This window comes from Bombina bombina, chromosome 10 (assembly GCF_027579735.1).
Source record: "Bombina bombina isolate aBomBom1 chromosome 10, aBomBom1.pri, whole genome shotgun sequence".
NCBI lineage: Eukaryota > Metazoa > Chordata > Amphibia > Anura > Bombinatoridae > Bombina > Bombina bombina.
The window spans coordinates 61,601,628-61,617,668 of record NC_069508.1 but is presented as its reverse complement, the minus strand read 5'-3'; the positions used below and the strand labels follow the sequence as shown (position 1 = coordinate 61,617,668).

The 16,041-nt window shown below is 44.4% G+C and overlaps 1 protein-coding gene across 1 annotated transcript in view; it reads right to left on the bottom strand.

Moving 5' to 3' along the window:
• The window catches only part of LOC128641456 (cyclic AMP-dependent transcription factor ATF-6 alpha), a 351,342-nt gene that overhangs the window by 97,622 nt on the left and 237,679 nt on the right, over positions 1 to 16,041 (bottom strand). The gene's annotated exons all lie outside the window — the stretch shown is intronic.

Below are 16,041 nucleotides of genomic sequence, written 5' to 3'. Positions count from 1 at the left end.
ACAACACTCAGATTAATCGCAGGAGCTGCAAAGATTAAAAGCAATAGCAAATTCAGATGTTAATAATTAACTTTAGTCGCATCTGAATTTGCTATTGCTTTTAATCTTTGCAGCTCCTGCGATTAATCTGAGTGTTGTAAGAACAAAACAACTTGCTCGTTAGTCTAGGGGTTAAAAATAATTGCTGGTTAGTCACTCTTATAAGTCACTGCCTTATAAGAAAAAAACATGCTCGTTTTTCTAGGGGTTAAAAAAAATGATAGTCTAGGGGTAACGTCCTTTTACTAAGATCAAATCAACTTGCTTGTTAGCCTAGGGGTACTTATTATATTTACCTCTAGTAAAGTAACACAGATGATTCCCCAATGTGCTTGTGTTCCGTGAATCTTCAGTGCTCTGGTGCGCCACTCCCACCAATGTTGATGTCACGATCATGAAGTCTGCCCTGCTTCCTGTGCCAGAATAGTGACGGTCACGCTAGGACTGAGGGGCCAAAATGCGCATGCGTTACTATTAAAATAATTATATGCGCATGCGGACCGCCATGATGTTTCTACCTAGGTAGAACATCATTATAGGGTCCACATAATGTGATAAAAATGGGCTTGGCAATATAAAGATATTTGATTTAGAATAACTAGAAAACGAGTGAAAAAATTTAACAGGTACTTATTGAAGTTTTAATAAAGATTTAAAAAGTTTTTGGGTTTACTATCCCTTTAAGGGGATATATATATATATATATATATACACATACATACATACATACATATATATACACATACACATAGTATCTCACAAACGTGAGTACACCCTTGAGGCACCAGCTCCTACTGAGCAAGCAGAAGAATTCACAGTAAATACATACAGTATCTCACAAAAGTGAGTACACCCCTCACATTTTTGCAAATATTTTATTATATCTTTTCATGTGACAACACTGAAGAAATGACACTTTGCTACAATGTAAAGTAGTGAGTGTCCAGCCTGTATAACAGTGTACATTTGCTGTCCCCTCAAAATAACGCAACACACAGCCATTAATGTCTAAACTGTTAGCAACAAATGTGAGTACACCCCTAAGGGGAAATGTCAAAATTGGGCCCAAAGTGTCCATATTTTGTGTGGCCACCATTATTTTCCAGCACTGCCTTAACCCTCTTTGGCATGGAGTTCACCAGAGCTTCACAGGTTGCCACTGGAGTCCTCTTCCACTCCTCTATGACAACATCACGGAGCTGGTGGATGTTAGAGACCTTGCGCTCCCCCACCTTCCGTTTGAGGATGCCCCACAGATGCTCAAAAGGGTTCAGGTCTGGAGACATGCTTGGCCAGTCCATCACCTTTGCCCTCAGCTTCTTTAGCAAGCAAGGCAGTCGTCGTCTTGGAGGTGTGTTTGGGGTCGTTATTTTGTAATACTGCCCTGCGGACCAGTCTCCGAAGGGAGGGGATCATGCTCTGCTTCAGTATGTCACAGTACATGTTGGCATTCATGGTTCCCTCAATGAACTGTAGTTCCCCAGTTTCGGCAGCACTCATGCAGGCCCATACCATAACACTCCCACCACCATGCTTGACTGTATGCAAAACACACTTGTCTTTGTACTCCTCACCTGGTTGCTGCCACACACGATTGACACCATCTGAATGAAATACGTTTATCTTGGTCTCATCAGACCACAGGACATGGTTCCACTAATCCATGTCCTTAGTCTGCTTGTCTTTAGAAAACTGTTTGCGGGCTTTCTTGTGCATCATCTTTAGAAGAGGCTTCCTTCTGGGACGTCAGCCATGCAGACAAATTTGATGCAGTGTGCGGCGTATGGTCTGAGCATTGACAGGCTGACCCCCCACCCCTGGCTAGCTAATTTTTTTTAATCTGTGTTCACTGCTGCTTGCTGCGCCGAGTTCATAGCCCGGGGCATTTCAGGGTAGTTCCAAGTAACGGGACATATAGTCCCAGACCTGGACTGTCCCAGTGATACCGGGGCGGGTGGCAACCCTAGCCACAGCTCAGTTTTTTTAATGAGGCGACATTTCCACCTCTTAGCCAACAGCCATGCTTGCCCTTTGGAATTGTAGGAAGGCTAGCATGGCTATTGGCTAAGTGGTAGAAATGTCACCTCAATGAGCTGTTCCATGGGCGGCCGGAGCTTAGTTTAGCTTATTCATCAGGATTTTTTTTTAAACTAATGAATGATGGTCGCCTTTATTTTTAGTGATGCTAAATGCTAGTGTTTTTTTTTTTTTTTAAATCTGCCTATTATGTTTTTGATTAATAAGATAAATAAAAAAAAATCAGTACCATTTTTTCCTATATTTAAAGTAAAAGTGTGACAAATATAAACTTCAGACTAAAACTGTTTGTCAAATTTTAAAGCACCAGAACACGTTTCTATTAAGCAAACAAAACCACAAACTGTTTAAAAAGAAGTAGAACAAGAAGGAGGTAGACAATCATTATTTAGAACATTCTGTTATTCGTTATTCACTCTTCCAGAAACTTTGCATTGAAATACAAAAATGTCAATAGGTCCACATGCACCTGGCTGAGGCTGGCTCTTTTTTTGCTATTTTGCCTGCAGCAGAGAAAAGGGTGCTCAGATTTCGCCAAACTGGGATATTTATCTCTGTTAGCTCTCCACCAATGCAAAGGATTGTCCTCCTTGGCAAGGGGCCTCTTAAAGCAAACCTGGACTTTATTTCTAACTTGGCAGTTGATGTCCTCCTCAGGTTGCCCCTCTTAATTATCTCCCTCACTGGTGCCTCCTAGCTGTTTTCATTGGTCCCCAGCACATCATGTGATTTATGTAGATCACTGGGTGACCGTGAGAAAACACAGCAAATCGTGTGTCACATGGTCAAACCATGTGAGTTGGCAGATTTGTGATTTAATATAAATGATCCAAATGATGACTCATATTACTTCTGAGTTACACAGGTAATCTAACCCACATAAGCCAGGAGTAGTTGTAAGCTGAAAAAGAAACTGTCCTGAAAAGGTGAAAAGCAAGTGTCTATAGACATCCTTTAGGCTAAGGACATAACCATAAAACACAATATATATATATATATATATATATATATATATATATATATATATATATATATATACATACATATATATCCTATATTATAAGGCCAGGTATGTTTGTCTGATGCAGTCATGCGCAGTAGAGACTGCAGCATGACACAAACATAGCTGGCCGCAAAGACGTGAGGATCAGTGTCTGACTGCGAACGTGGTCATGCGCATTAGAGACTGCGTGAAACAGGCCTTAACCCCTCTGCTGCAATCTCCCTTAAAAGTAGCGAGATTGCGTTATTTCTGCATGCCCTACGAGTGGGGTATGCAGAAATAGTCTTGCAGAGCCACCAAAGGAGAGAGGGACATTCTGTGTCCCTCTCTGCTTCGGTGCAGATGGAGGGTTAGGAGGGAAGCAGGTGAGTGGCCCATCGCTGGAGGGAGGGCAGGAGGGGGTGGGAACAGGTGGGACCGCTGCCCTACAGAAAAAAAAATTAAGAGCGGCAGGGAAGGGGAAGGAGGGAGGGAGAGAGAGGGGGGTTCCATGTGGATTTTGGCCCGTGTACACAGGCTTTAGGACTAGTGTGTGTGTGTATATATATATATATATCCAGCAAAGTGCACTCCAGATCCCAGGTATATCCGCCTTGGGTGCTTAAAGCAACAATAGTAATACCATCAAAACAAGCAGCACTCCAAAGGTCCTTCATCCATATATCACCTTTATTAAGTGAACGTTTTCGGGCTAAAAACAGCCCGTCCTCAGATAACCTTGTAAGTCTGAGGACGGGCTGTTTTTAGCCCGAAAACGTTCACTTAATAAAGGTGATATATGGATGAAGGACCTTTGGAGTGCTGCTTGTTTTGATGGTATATATATATATATATATATATATATATATAACATAATTTATGTAAGAACTTACCTGATAAATTCATTTCTTTCATATTAGCAAGAGTCCATGAGCTAGTGACGTATGGGATATACATTCCTACCAGGAGGGGCAAAGTTTCCCAAACCTCAAAATGCCTATAAATACACCCCTCACCACACCCACAATTCAGTTTAACGAATAGCCAAGAAGTGGGGTGATAAAAAAGTGCGAAAGCATATAAAATAAGGAATTGGAATAATTGTGCTTTATACAAAAATCATAACCACCCCCAAAAAAAGGGCGGGCCTCATGGACTCTTGCTAATATGAAAGAAATGAATTTATCAGGTATGTTCTTACATAAATTATGTTTTCTTTCATGTAATTAGCAAGAGTCCATGAGCTAGTGACGTATGGGATAATGATTACCCAAGATGTGGATCTTTCCACGCAAGAGTCACTAGAGAGGGAGGGATAAAATAAAGACAGCCAATTCCTGCTGAAAATAATCCACACCCAAAATAAAGTTTAATGAAAAACATAAGCAGAAGATTCAAACTGAAACCGCTGCCTGAAGTACTTTTCTACCAAAAACTGCTTCAGAAGAAGAAAATACATCAAAATGGTAGAATTTAGTAAAAGTATGCAAAGAGGACCAAGTTGCTGCTTTGCAAATCTGATCAATCGAAGCTTCATTCCTAAACGCCCAGGAAGTAGAAACTGACCTAGTAGAATGAGCTGTAATCCTTTGAGGCGGAGTTTTACCCAACTCAACATAGGCAAGATGAATTAAAGATTTCAACCAAGATGCCAAAGAAATGGCAGAAGCTTTCTGGCCTTTTCTAGAACCGGAAAAGATAACAAATAAACTAGAAGTCTTTCGGAAAGACTTAGTAGCTTCAACATAATATTTCAAAGCTCTAACAACATCCAAAGGCCTAGATTTAGAGTTCGGCGGTAGCCGTCAAAACCAGCGTTAGAGGCTCCTAACGCTGGTTTTGGCCGCCCGCTGGTATTTGGAGTCAGTGATTAAAGGGTCTAACGCTCACTTTACAGCCGCGACTTTTCCATACCGCAGATCCCCCTACGCCATTTGCGTAGCCTATCTTTTCAATGGGATCTTTCTAACGCTGGTATTTAGAGTCGTTTCTGCAGTGAGCGTTAGAGCTCTAACGACAAGATTCCAGCCGCCTGAAAAAAGCAGGAGTTAAGAGCTTTCTGGCTAACGCCGGTTTATAAAGCTCTTAACTACTGTGCCCTAAAGTACACTAACACCCATAAACTACCTATGTACCCCTAAACCGAGGTCCCCCCACATCGCCGCCACTCGATTAAAATTTTTAACCCCTAATCTGCCGACCGCCACCTACGTTATACTTATGTACCCCTAATCTGCTGCCCCTAACCCCGCCGACCCCTATATTATATTTATTAACCCCTAACTTGCCCCCCACAACGTCGCCGCAAGCTACTTAAAATAATTAACCCCTAATCTTCCGACCGCAAATCGCCGCCACCTACGTTATCCCTATGTACCCCTAATCTGCTGCCCTAACATCGCCGACCCCTATGTTATATTTATTAACCCCTAATCTGCCCCCCACAACGTCGCCGACACCTACCTACACTTATTAACCCCTAATCTGCCGAGCGGACCTGAGCGCTACTATAATAAAGTTATTAACCCCTAATCCGCCTCACTAACCCTATCATAAATAGTATTAACCCCTAATCTGCCCTCCCTAACATCGCCGACACCTACCTTCAATTATTAACCCCTAATCTGCCGACCGGAGCTCACCGCTATTCTAATAAATGTATTAACCCCTAAAGCTAAGTCTAACCCTAACACTAACACCCCCCTAAGTTAAATATAATTTTTATCTAACAAAATAAATTAACTCTTATTAAATAAATGATTCCTATTTAAAGCTAAATACTTACCTGTAAAATAAATCCTAATATAGCTACAATATAAATTACATTTATATTATAGCTATTTTAGGATTAATATTTATTTTACAGGTAACTTTGTATTTATTTTAACCAGGTACAATAGCTATTAAATAGTTAAGAACTATTTAATAGTTACCTAGTTAAAATAATTACAAATTTACCTGTAAAATAAATCCTAACCTAAGATATAATTAAACCTAACACTACCCTATCAATAAAATAATTAAATAAACTACCTACAATTACCTACAATTAACCTAACACTACACTATCAATAAATTAATTAAATACAATACCTACAAATAAATACAATTAAATAAACTAGCTAAAGTACAAAAAATAAAAAAGAACTAAGTTACAGAAAATAAAAAAATATTTACAAACATAAGAAAAATATTACAACAATTTTAAACTAATTACACCTACTCTAAGCCCCCTAATAAAATAACAAAGACCCCCAAAATAAAAAATTCCCTACCCTATTCTAAAATACAAAAATTACAAGCTCTTTTACCTTACCAGCCCTGAACAGGGCCCTTTGCGGGGCATGCCCCAAGAATTTCAGCTCTTTTGCCTGTAAAAAAAAACATACAATACCCCCCCCCCAACATTACAACCCACCACCCACATACCCCTAATCTAACCCAAACCCCCTTAAATAAACCTAACACTAATCCCCTGAAGATCTTCCTACCTTGTCTTCACCATCCAGGTATCACCGATCCGTCCTGGCTCCAAGATCTTCATCCAACCCAAGCGGGGGTTGGCGATCCATAATCCGGTGCTCCAAAGTCTTCCTCCTATCCGGCAAGAAGAGGACATCCGGACCGGCAAACATCTTCTCCAAGCGGCATCTTCTATGTTCTTCCATCCGATGACGACCGGCTCCATCTTGAAGACCTCCAGCGCGGATCCATCCTCTTCTTCCGACGACTAGACAACGAATGACGGTTCCTTTAAGGGACGTCATCCAAGATGGCGTCCCTCGAATTCCGATTGGCTGATAGGATTCTATCAGCCAATCGGAATTAAGGTAGGAATATTCTGATTGGCTGATGGAATCAGCCAATCAGAATCAAGTTCAATCCGATTGGCTGATCCAATCAGCCAATCAGATTGAGCTCGCATTCTATTGGCTGTTCCGATCAGCCAATAGAATGCGAGCTCAATCTGATTGGCTGATTGGATCAGCCAATCGGATTGAACTTGATTCTGATTGGCTGATTCCATCAGCCAATCAGAATATTCCTACCTTAATTCCGATTGGCTGATAGAATCCTATCAGCCAATCGGAATTCGAGGGACGCCATCTTGGATGACGTCCCTTAAAGGAACCGTCATTCGTCGTCTAGTCGTCGGAAGAAGAGGATGGATCCGCGCTGGAGGTCTTCAAGATGGAGCCGGTCGTCATCGGATGGAAGAACATAGAAGATGCCGCTTGGAGAAGATGTCTGCCGGTCCGGATGTCCTCTTCTTGCCGGATAGGAGGAAGACTTTGGAGCACCGGATTATGGATCGCCAACCCCCGCTTGGGTTGGATGAAGATCTTGGAGCCAGGACGGATCGGTGATACCTGGATGGTGAAGACAAGGTAGGAAGATCTTCAGGGGATTAGTGTTAGGTTTATTTAAGGGGGTTTGGGTTAGATTAGGGGTATGTGGGTGGTGGGTTGTAATGTTGGGGGGGGGGGTATTGTATGTTTTTTTTTACAGGCAAAAGAGCTGAAATTCTTGGGGCATGCCCCGCAAAGGGCCCTGTTCAGGGCTGGTAAGGTACAAGAGCTTAAAATCAAGAAAATAGAGAGACGCACTCACTGAGACAGAACAATAGCTAGAAAAACTTCTGTGCTTGTCCACAAGGCCAGTGCCACTCAGGGTGCAGTCTCTTTTTGCACACTATGCCTTTTCACAGAGAAAAAATATCCTGTAGCATATCAGTCTGATCCTGCCCAATGACAGTCCAGCACCGAAATACCAGGCAATTCTTCTCTGAACAAGACAAACAACAAACCCCAGACGTACGTTTCGGCCTCTCTTGGGCCTCGTCAGTGAGGTGCAGTTGCATATCTCTAGGGCATGTGTGCAAGGAGTCCAACGTCTGGTTTCCCCCTTTTACTCTTAGGGAGACCTAAGAGTAATTTACATAAAATCAAGAAAATAGAGAGACGCACTCACTGAGACAGAACAATAGCTAGAAAAACTTCTGTGCTTGTCCACAAGGCCAGTGCCACTCAGGGTGCAGTCTCTTTTTGCACACTATGCCTTTTCACAGAGAAAAAATATCCTGTAGCATATCAGTCTGATCCTGCCCAATGACAGTCCAGCACCGAAATACCAGGCAATTCTTCTCTGAACAAGACAAACAACAAACCCCAGACGTACGTTTCGGCCTCTCTTGGGCCTCGTCAGTGAGGTGCAGTTGCATATCTCTAGGGCATGTGTGCAAGGAGTCCAACGTCTGGTTTCCCCCTTTTACTCTTAGGGAGACCTAAGAGTAATTTACATAAAATCAAGAAAATAGAGAGACGCACTCACTGAGACAGAACAATAGCTAGAAAAACTTCTGTGCTTGTCCACAAGGCCAGTGCCACTCAGGGTGCAGTCTCTTTTTGCACACTATGCCTTTTCACAGAGAAAAAATATCCTGTAGCATATCAGTCTGATCCTGCCCAATGACAGTCCAGCACCGAAATACCAGGCAATTCTTCTCTGAACAAGACAAACAACAAACCCCAGACGTACGTTTCGGCCTCTCTTGGGCCTCGTCAGTGAGGTGCAGTTGCATATCTCTAGGGCATGTGTGCAAGGAGTCCAACGTCTGGTTTCCCCCTTTTACTCTTAGGGAGACCTAAGAGTAATTTACATAAAATCAAGAAAATAGAGAGACGCACTCACTGAGACAGAACAATAGCTAGAAAAACTTCTGTGCTTGTCCACAAGGCCAGTGCCACTCAGGGTGCAGTCTCTTTTTGCACACTATGCCTTTTCACAGAGAAAAAATATCCTGTAGCATATCAGTCTGATCCTGCCCAATGACAGTCCAGCACCGAAATACCAGGCAATTCTTCTCTGAACAAGACAAACAACAAACCCCAGACGTACGTTTCGGCCTCTCTTGGGCCTCGTCAGTGAGGTGCAGTTGCATATCTCTAGGGCATGTGTGCAAGGAGTCCAACGTCTGGTTTCCCCCTTTTACTCTTAGGGAGACCTAAGAGTAATTTACATAAAATCAAGAAAATAGAGAGACGCACTCACTGAGACAGAACAATAGCTAGAAAAACTTCTGTGCTTGTCCACAAGGCCAGTGCCACTCAGGGTGCAGTCTCTTTTTGCACACTATGCCTTTTCACAGAGAAAAAATATCCTGTAGCATATCAGTCTGATCCTGCCCAATGACAGTCCAGCACCGAAATACCAGGCAATTCTTCTCTGAACAAGACAAACAACAAACCCCAGACGTACGTTTCGGCCTCTCTTGGGCCTCGTCAGTGAGGTGCAGTTGCATATCTCTAGGGCATGTGTGCAAGGAGTCCAACGTCTGGTTTCCCCCTTTTACTCTTAGGGAGACCTAAGAGTAATTTACATAAAATCAAGAAAATAGAGAGACGCACTCACTGAAACAGAACAATAGCTAGAAAAACTTCTGTGCTTGTCCACAAGGCCAGTGCCACTCAGGGTGCAGTCTCTTTTTGCACACTATGCCTTTTCACAGAGAAAAAATATCCTGTAGCATATCAGTCTGATCCTGCCCAATGACAGTCCAGCACCGAAATACCAGGCAATTCTTCTCTGAACAAGACAAACAACAAACCCCAGACGTACGTTTCGGCCTCTCTTGGGCCTCGTCAGTGAGGTGCAGTTGCATATCTCTAGGGCATGTGTGCAAGGAGTCCAACGTCTGGTTTCCCCCTTTTACTCTTAGGGAGACCTAAGAGTAATTTACATAAAATCAAGAAAATAGAGAGACGCACTCACTGAGACAGAACAATAGCTAGAAAAACTTCTGTGCTTGTCCACAAGGCCAGTGCCACTCAGGGTGCAGTCTCTTTTTGCACACTATGCCTTTTCACAGAGAAAAAATATCCTGTAGCATATCAGTCTGATCCTGCCCAATGACAGTCCAGCACCGAAATACCAGGCAATTCTTCTCTGAACAAGACAAACAACAAACCCCAGACGTACGTTTCGGCCTCTCTTGGGCCTCGTCAGTGAGGTGCAGTTGCATATCTCTAGGGCATGTGTGCAAGGAGTCCAACGTCTGGTTTCCCCCTTTTACTCTTAGGGAGACCTAAGAGTAATTTACATAAAATCAAGAAAATAGAGAGACGCACTCACTGAGACAGAACAATAGCTAGAAAAACTTCTGTGCTTGTCCACAAGGCCAGTGCCACTCAGGGTGCAGTCTCTTTTTGCACACTATGCCTTTTCACAGAGAAAAAATATCCTGTAGCATATCAGTCTGATCCTGCCCAATGACAGTCCAGCACCGAAATACCAGGCAATTCTTCTCTGAACAAGACAAACAACAAACCCCAGACGTACGTTTCGGCCTCTCTTGGGCCTCGTCAGTGAGGTGCAGTTGCATATCTCTAGGGCATGTGTGCAAGGAGTCCAACGTCTGGTTTCCCCCTTTTACTCTTAGGGAGACCTAAGAGTAATTTACATAAAATCAAGAAAATAGAGAGACGCACTCACTGAGACAGAACAATAGCTAGAAAAACTTCTGTGCTTGTCCACAAGGCCAGTGCCACTCAGGGTGCAGTCTCTTTTTGCACACTATGCCTTTTCACAGAGAAAAAATATCCTGTAGCATATCAGTCTGATCCTGCCCAATGACAGTCCAGCACCGAAATACCAGGCAATTCTTCTCTGAACAAGACAAACAACAAACCCCAGACGTACGTTTCGGCCTCTCTTGGGCCTCGTCAGTGAGGTGCAGTTGCATATCTCTAGGGCATGTGTGCAAGGAGTCCAACGTCTGGTTTCCCCCTTTTACTCTTAGGGAGACCTAAGAGTAATTTACATAAAATCAAGAAAATAGAGAGACGCACTCACTGAGACAGAACAATAGCTAGAAAAACTTCTGTGCTTGTCCACAAGGCCAGTGCCACTCAGGGTGCAGTCTCTTTTTGCACACTATGCCTTTTCACAGAGAAAAAATATCCTGTAGCATATCAGTCTGATCCTGCCCAATGACAGTCCAGCACCGAAATACCAGGCAATTCTTCTCTGAACAAGACAAACAACAAACCCCAGACGTACGTTTCGGCCTCTCTTGGGCCTCGTCAGTGAGGTGCAGTTGCATATCTCTAGGGCATGTGTGCAAGGAGTCCAACGTCTGGTTTCCCCCTTTTACTCTTAGGGAGACCTAAGAGTAATTTACATAAAATCAAGAAAATAGAGAGACGCACTCACTGAGACAGAACAATAGCTAGAAAAACTTCTGTGCTTGTCCACAAGGCCAGTGCCACTCAGGGTGCAGTCTCTTTTTGCACACTATGCCTTTTCACAGAGAAAAAATATCCTGTAGCATATCAGTCTGATCCTGCCCAATGACAGTCCAGCACCGAAATACCAGGCAATTCTTCTCTGAACAAGACAAACAACAAACCCCAGACGTACGTTTCGGCCTCTCTTGGGCCTCGTCAGTGAGGTGCAGTTGCATATCTCTAGGGCATGTGTGCAAGGAGTCCAACGTCTGGTTTCCCCCTTTTACTCTTAGGGAGACCTAAGAGTAATTTACATAAAATCAAGAAAATAGAGAGACGCACTCACTGAGACAGAACAATAGCTAGAAAAACTTCTGTGCTTGTCCACAAGGCCAGTGCCACTCAGGGTGCAGTCTCTTTTTGCACACTATGCCTTTTCACAGAGAAAAAATATCCTGTAGCATATCAGTCTGATCCTGCCCAATGACAGTCCAGCACCGAAATACCAGGCAATTCTTCTCTGAACAAGACAAACAACAAACCCCAGACGTACGTTTCGGCCTCTCTTGGGCCTCGTCAGTGAGGTGCAGTTGCATATCTCTAGGGCATGTGTGCAAGGAGTCCAACGTCTGGTTTCCCCCTTTTACTCTTAGGGAGACCTAAGAGTAATTTACATAAAATCAAGAAAATAGAGAAACGCACTCACTGAGACAGAACAATAGCTAGAAAAACTTCTGTGCTTGTCCACAAGGCCAGTGCCACTCAGGGTGCAGTCTCTTTTTGCACACTATGCCTTTTCACAGAGAAAAAATATCCTGTAGCATATCAGTCTGATCCTGCCCAATGACAGTCCAGCACCGAAATACCAGGCAATTCTTCTCTGAACAAGACAAACAACAAACCCCAGACGTACGTTTCGGCCTCTCTTGGGCCTCGTCAGTGAGGTGCAGTTGCATATCTCTAGGGCATGTGTGCAAGGAGTCCAACGTCTGGTTTCCCCCCTTTTACTCTTAGGGAGACCTAAGAGTAATTTACATAAAATCAAGAAAATAGAGAGACGCACTCACTGAGACAGAACAATAGCTAGAAAAAACTTCTGTGCTTGTCCACAAGGCCAGTGCCACTCAGGGTGCAGTCTCTTTTTGCACACTATGCCTTTTCACAGAGAAAAATATCCTGTAGCATATCAGTCTGATCCTGCCCAATGACAGTCCAGCACCGAAATACCAGGCAATTCTTCTCTGAACAAGACAAACAACAAACCCCAGACGTACGTTTCGGCCTCTCTTGGGCCTCGTCAGTGAGGTGCAGTTGCATATCTCTAGGGCATGTGTGCAAGGAGTCCAACGTCTGGTTTCCCCCTTTTACTCTTAGGGAGACCTAAGAGTAATTTACATAAAATCAAGAAAATAGAGAGACGCACTCACTGAGACAGAACAATAGCTAGAAAAACTTCTGTGCTTGTCCACAAGGCCAGTGCCACTCAGGGTGCAGTCTCTTTTTGCACACTATGCCTTTTCACAGAGAAAAAATATCCTGTAGCATATCAGTCTGATCCTGCCCAATGACAGTCCAGCACCGAAATACCAGGCAATTCTTCTCTGAACAAGACAAACAACAAACCCCAGACGTACGTTTCGGCCTCTCTTGGGCCTCGTCAGTGAGGTGCAGTTGCATATCTCTAGGGCATGTGTGCAAGGAGTCCAACGTCTGGTTTCCCCCTTTTACTCTTAGGGAGACCTAAGAGTAATTTACATAAAATCAAGAAAATAGAGAGACGCACTCACTGAGACAGAACAATAGCTAGAAAAACTTCTGTGCTTGTCCACAAGGCCAGTGCCACTCAGGGTGCAGTCTCTTTTTGCACACTATGCCTTTTCACAGAGAAAAAATATCCTGTAGCATATCAGTCTGATCCTGCCCAATGACAGTCCAGCACCGAAATACCAGGCAATTCTTCTCTGAACAAGACAAACAACAAACCCCAGACGTACGTTTCGGCCTCTCTTGGGCCTCGTCAGTGAGGTGCAGTTGCATATCTCTAGGGCATGTGTGCAAGGAGTCCAACGTCTGGTTTCCCCCTTTTACTCTTAGGGAGACCTAAGAGTAATTTACATAAAATCAAGAAAATAGAGAGACGCACTCACTGAGACAGAACAATAGCTAGAAAAACTTCTGTGCTTGTCCACAAGGCCAGTGCCACTCAGGGTGCAGTCTCTTTTTGCACACTATGCCTTTTCACAGAGAAAAAATATCCTGTAGCATATCAGTCTGATCCTGCCCAATGACAGTCCAGCACCGAAATACCAGGCAATTCTTCTCTGAACAAGACAAACAACAAACCCCAGACGTACGTTTCGGCCTTCTCTTGGGCCTCGTCAGTGAGGTGCAGTTGCATATCTCTAGGGCATGTGTGCAAGGAGTCCAACGTCTGGTTTCCCCCTTTTACTCTTAGGGAGACCTAAGAGTAATTTACATAAAATCAAGAAAATAGAGAGACGCACTCACTGAGACAGAACAATAGCTAGAAAAACTTCTGTGCTTGTCCACAAGGCCAGTGCCACTCAGGGTGCAGTCTCTTTTTGCACACTATGCCTTTTCACAGAGAAAAAATATCCTGTAGCATATCAGTCTGATCCTGCCCAATGACAGTCCAGCACCGAAATACCAGGTGGCAACCGGGCCATAGAACAAGCTATTGATGCTGCTGTTCGTTCCTGGCAGACTGCTTCTCATTCTGTTTTGCATATGTAAATATGACCCTGGGGATAGTCTCCCTAAGGGTGATGGGGGAAACCAGACGTGGACTCCTTGCCCAATGTGCTTAGAGGGATATGGCTGCACCTCACTGACGAGGCCCAAAGGAGGCCGAAACGATCGTCTGGGGTTGTCATGTTCCTTGTTCAGAGGAGAATTGCCTGGTATTTCGGGGCTGGACTGACCATGTCGGCGGGATCAGACTGATATACTACAGGAAAGTTTTCCTCTGTGAAAAGCACAATTGGGTAGAAAGAAGCTACTACCAGGTGGCAACCGGGCCATAGAACAAGCTATTGATGCTGCTGTTCGTTCCTGGCAGACTGCTTCTCATTCTGTTTTGCATATGTAAATATGACCCTGGGGATAGTCTCCCTAAGGGTGATGGGGGAAACCAGACGTGGACTCCTTGCCCAATGTGCTTAGAGGGTTATGGCTGCACCTCACTGACGAGGCCCAAAGGAGGCCGAAACGATCGTCTGGGGTTGTCATGTTCCTTGTTCAGAGGAGAATTGCCTGGTATTTCGGGGCTGGACTGACCATGTCGGCGGGATCAGACTGATATACTACAGGAAAGTTTTCCTCTGTGAAAAGCACAATTGGGTAGAAAGAAGCTACTACCAGGTGGCAACCGGGCCATAGAACAAGCTATTGATGCTGCTGTTCGTTCCTGGCAGACTGCTTCTCATTCTGTTTTGCATATGTAAATATGACCCTGGGGATAGTCTCCCTAAGGGTGATGGGGGAAACCAGACGTGGACTCCTTGCCCAATGTGCTTAGAGGGATATGGCTGCACCTCACTGACGAGGCCCAAAGGAGGCCGAAACGATCGTCGGGGTTGTCATGTTCCTTGTTCAGAGGAGAATTGCCTGGTATTTCGGGGCTGGACTGACCATGTCGGCGGGATCAGACTGATATACTACAGGAAAGTTTTCCTCTGTGAAAAGCACAATTGGGTAGAAAGAAGCTACTACCAGGTGGCAACCGGGCCATAGAACAAGCTATTGATGCTGCTGTTCGTTCCTGGCAGACTGCTTCTCATTCTGTTTTGCATATGTAAATATGACCCTGGGGATAGTCTCCCTAAGGGTGATGGGGGAAACCAGACGTGGACTCCTTGCCCAATGTGCTTAGAGGGATATGGCTGCACCTCACTGACGAGGCCCAAAGGAGGCCGAAACGATCGTCTGGGGTTGTCATGTTCCTTGTTCAGAGGAGAATTGCCTGGTATTTCGGGGCTGGACTGACCATGTCGGCGGGATCAGACTGATATACTACAGGAAAGTTTTCCTCTGTGAAAAGCACAATTGGGTAGAAAGAAGCTACTACCAGGTGGCAACCGGGCCATAGAACAAGCTATTGATGCTGCTGTTCGTTCCTGGCAGACTGCTTCTCATTCTGTTTTGCATATGTAAATATGACCCTGGGGATAGTCTCCCTAAGGGTGATGGGGGAAACCAGACGTGGACTCCTTGCCCAATGTGCTTAGAGGGATATGGCTGCACCTCACTGACGAGGCCCAAAGGAGGCCGAAACGATCGTCTGGGGTTGTCATGTTCCTTGTTCAGAGGAGAATTGCCTGGTATTTCGGGGCTGGTCTGACCATGTCGGCGGGATCAGACTGATATACTACAGGAAAGTTTTCCTCTGTGAAAAGCACAATTGGGTAGAACGAAGCTACTACCAGGTGGCAACCGGGCCATAGAACAAGCTATTGATGCTGCTGTTCGTTCCTGGCAGACTGCTTCTCATTCTGTTTTGCATATGTAAATATGACCCTGGGGATAGTCTCCCTAAGGGTGATGGGGGAAACCAGACGTGGACTCCTTGCCCAATGTGCTTAGAGGGATATGGCTGCACCTCACTGACGAGGCCCAAAGGAGGCCGAAACGATCGTCTGGGGTTGTCATGTTCCTTGTTCAGAGGAGAATTGCCTGGTATTTCGGGGCTGGACTGACCATGTCGGCGGGATCAGACTGATATACTACAGGAAAGTTTTC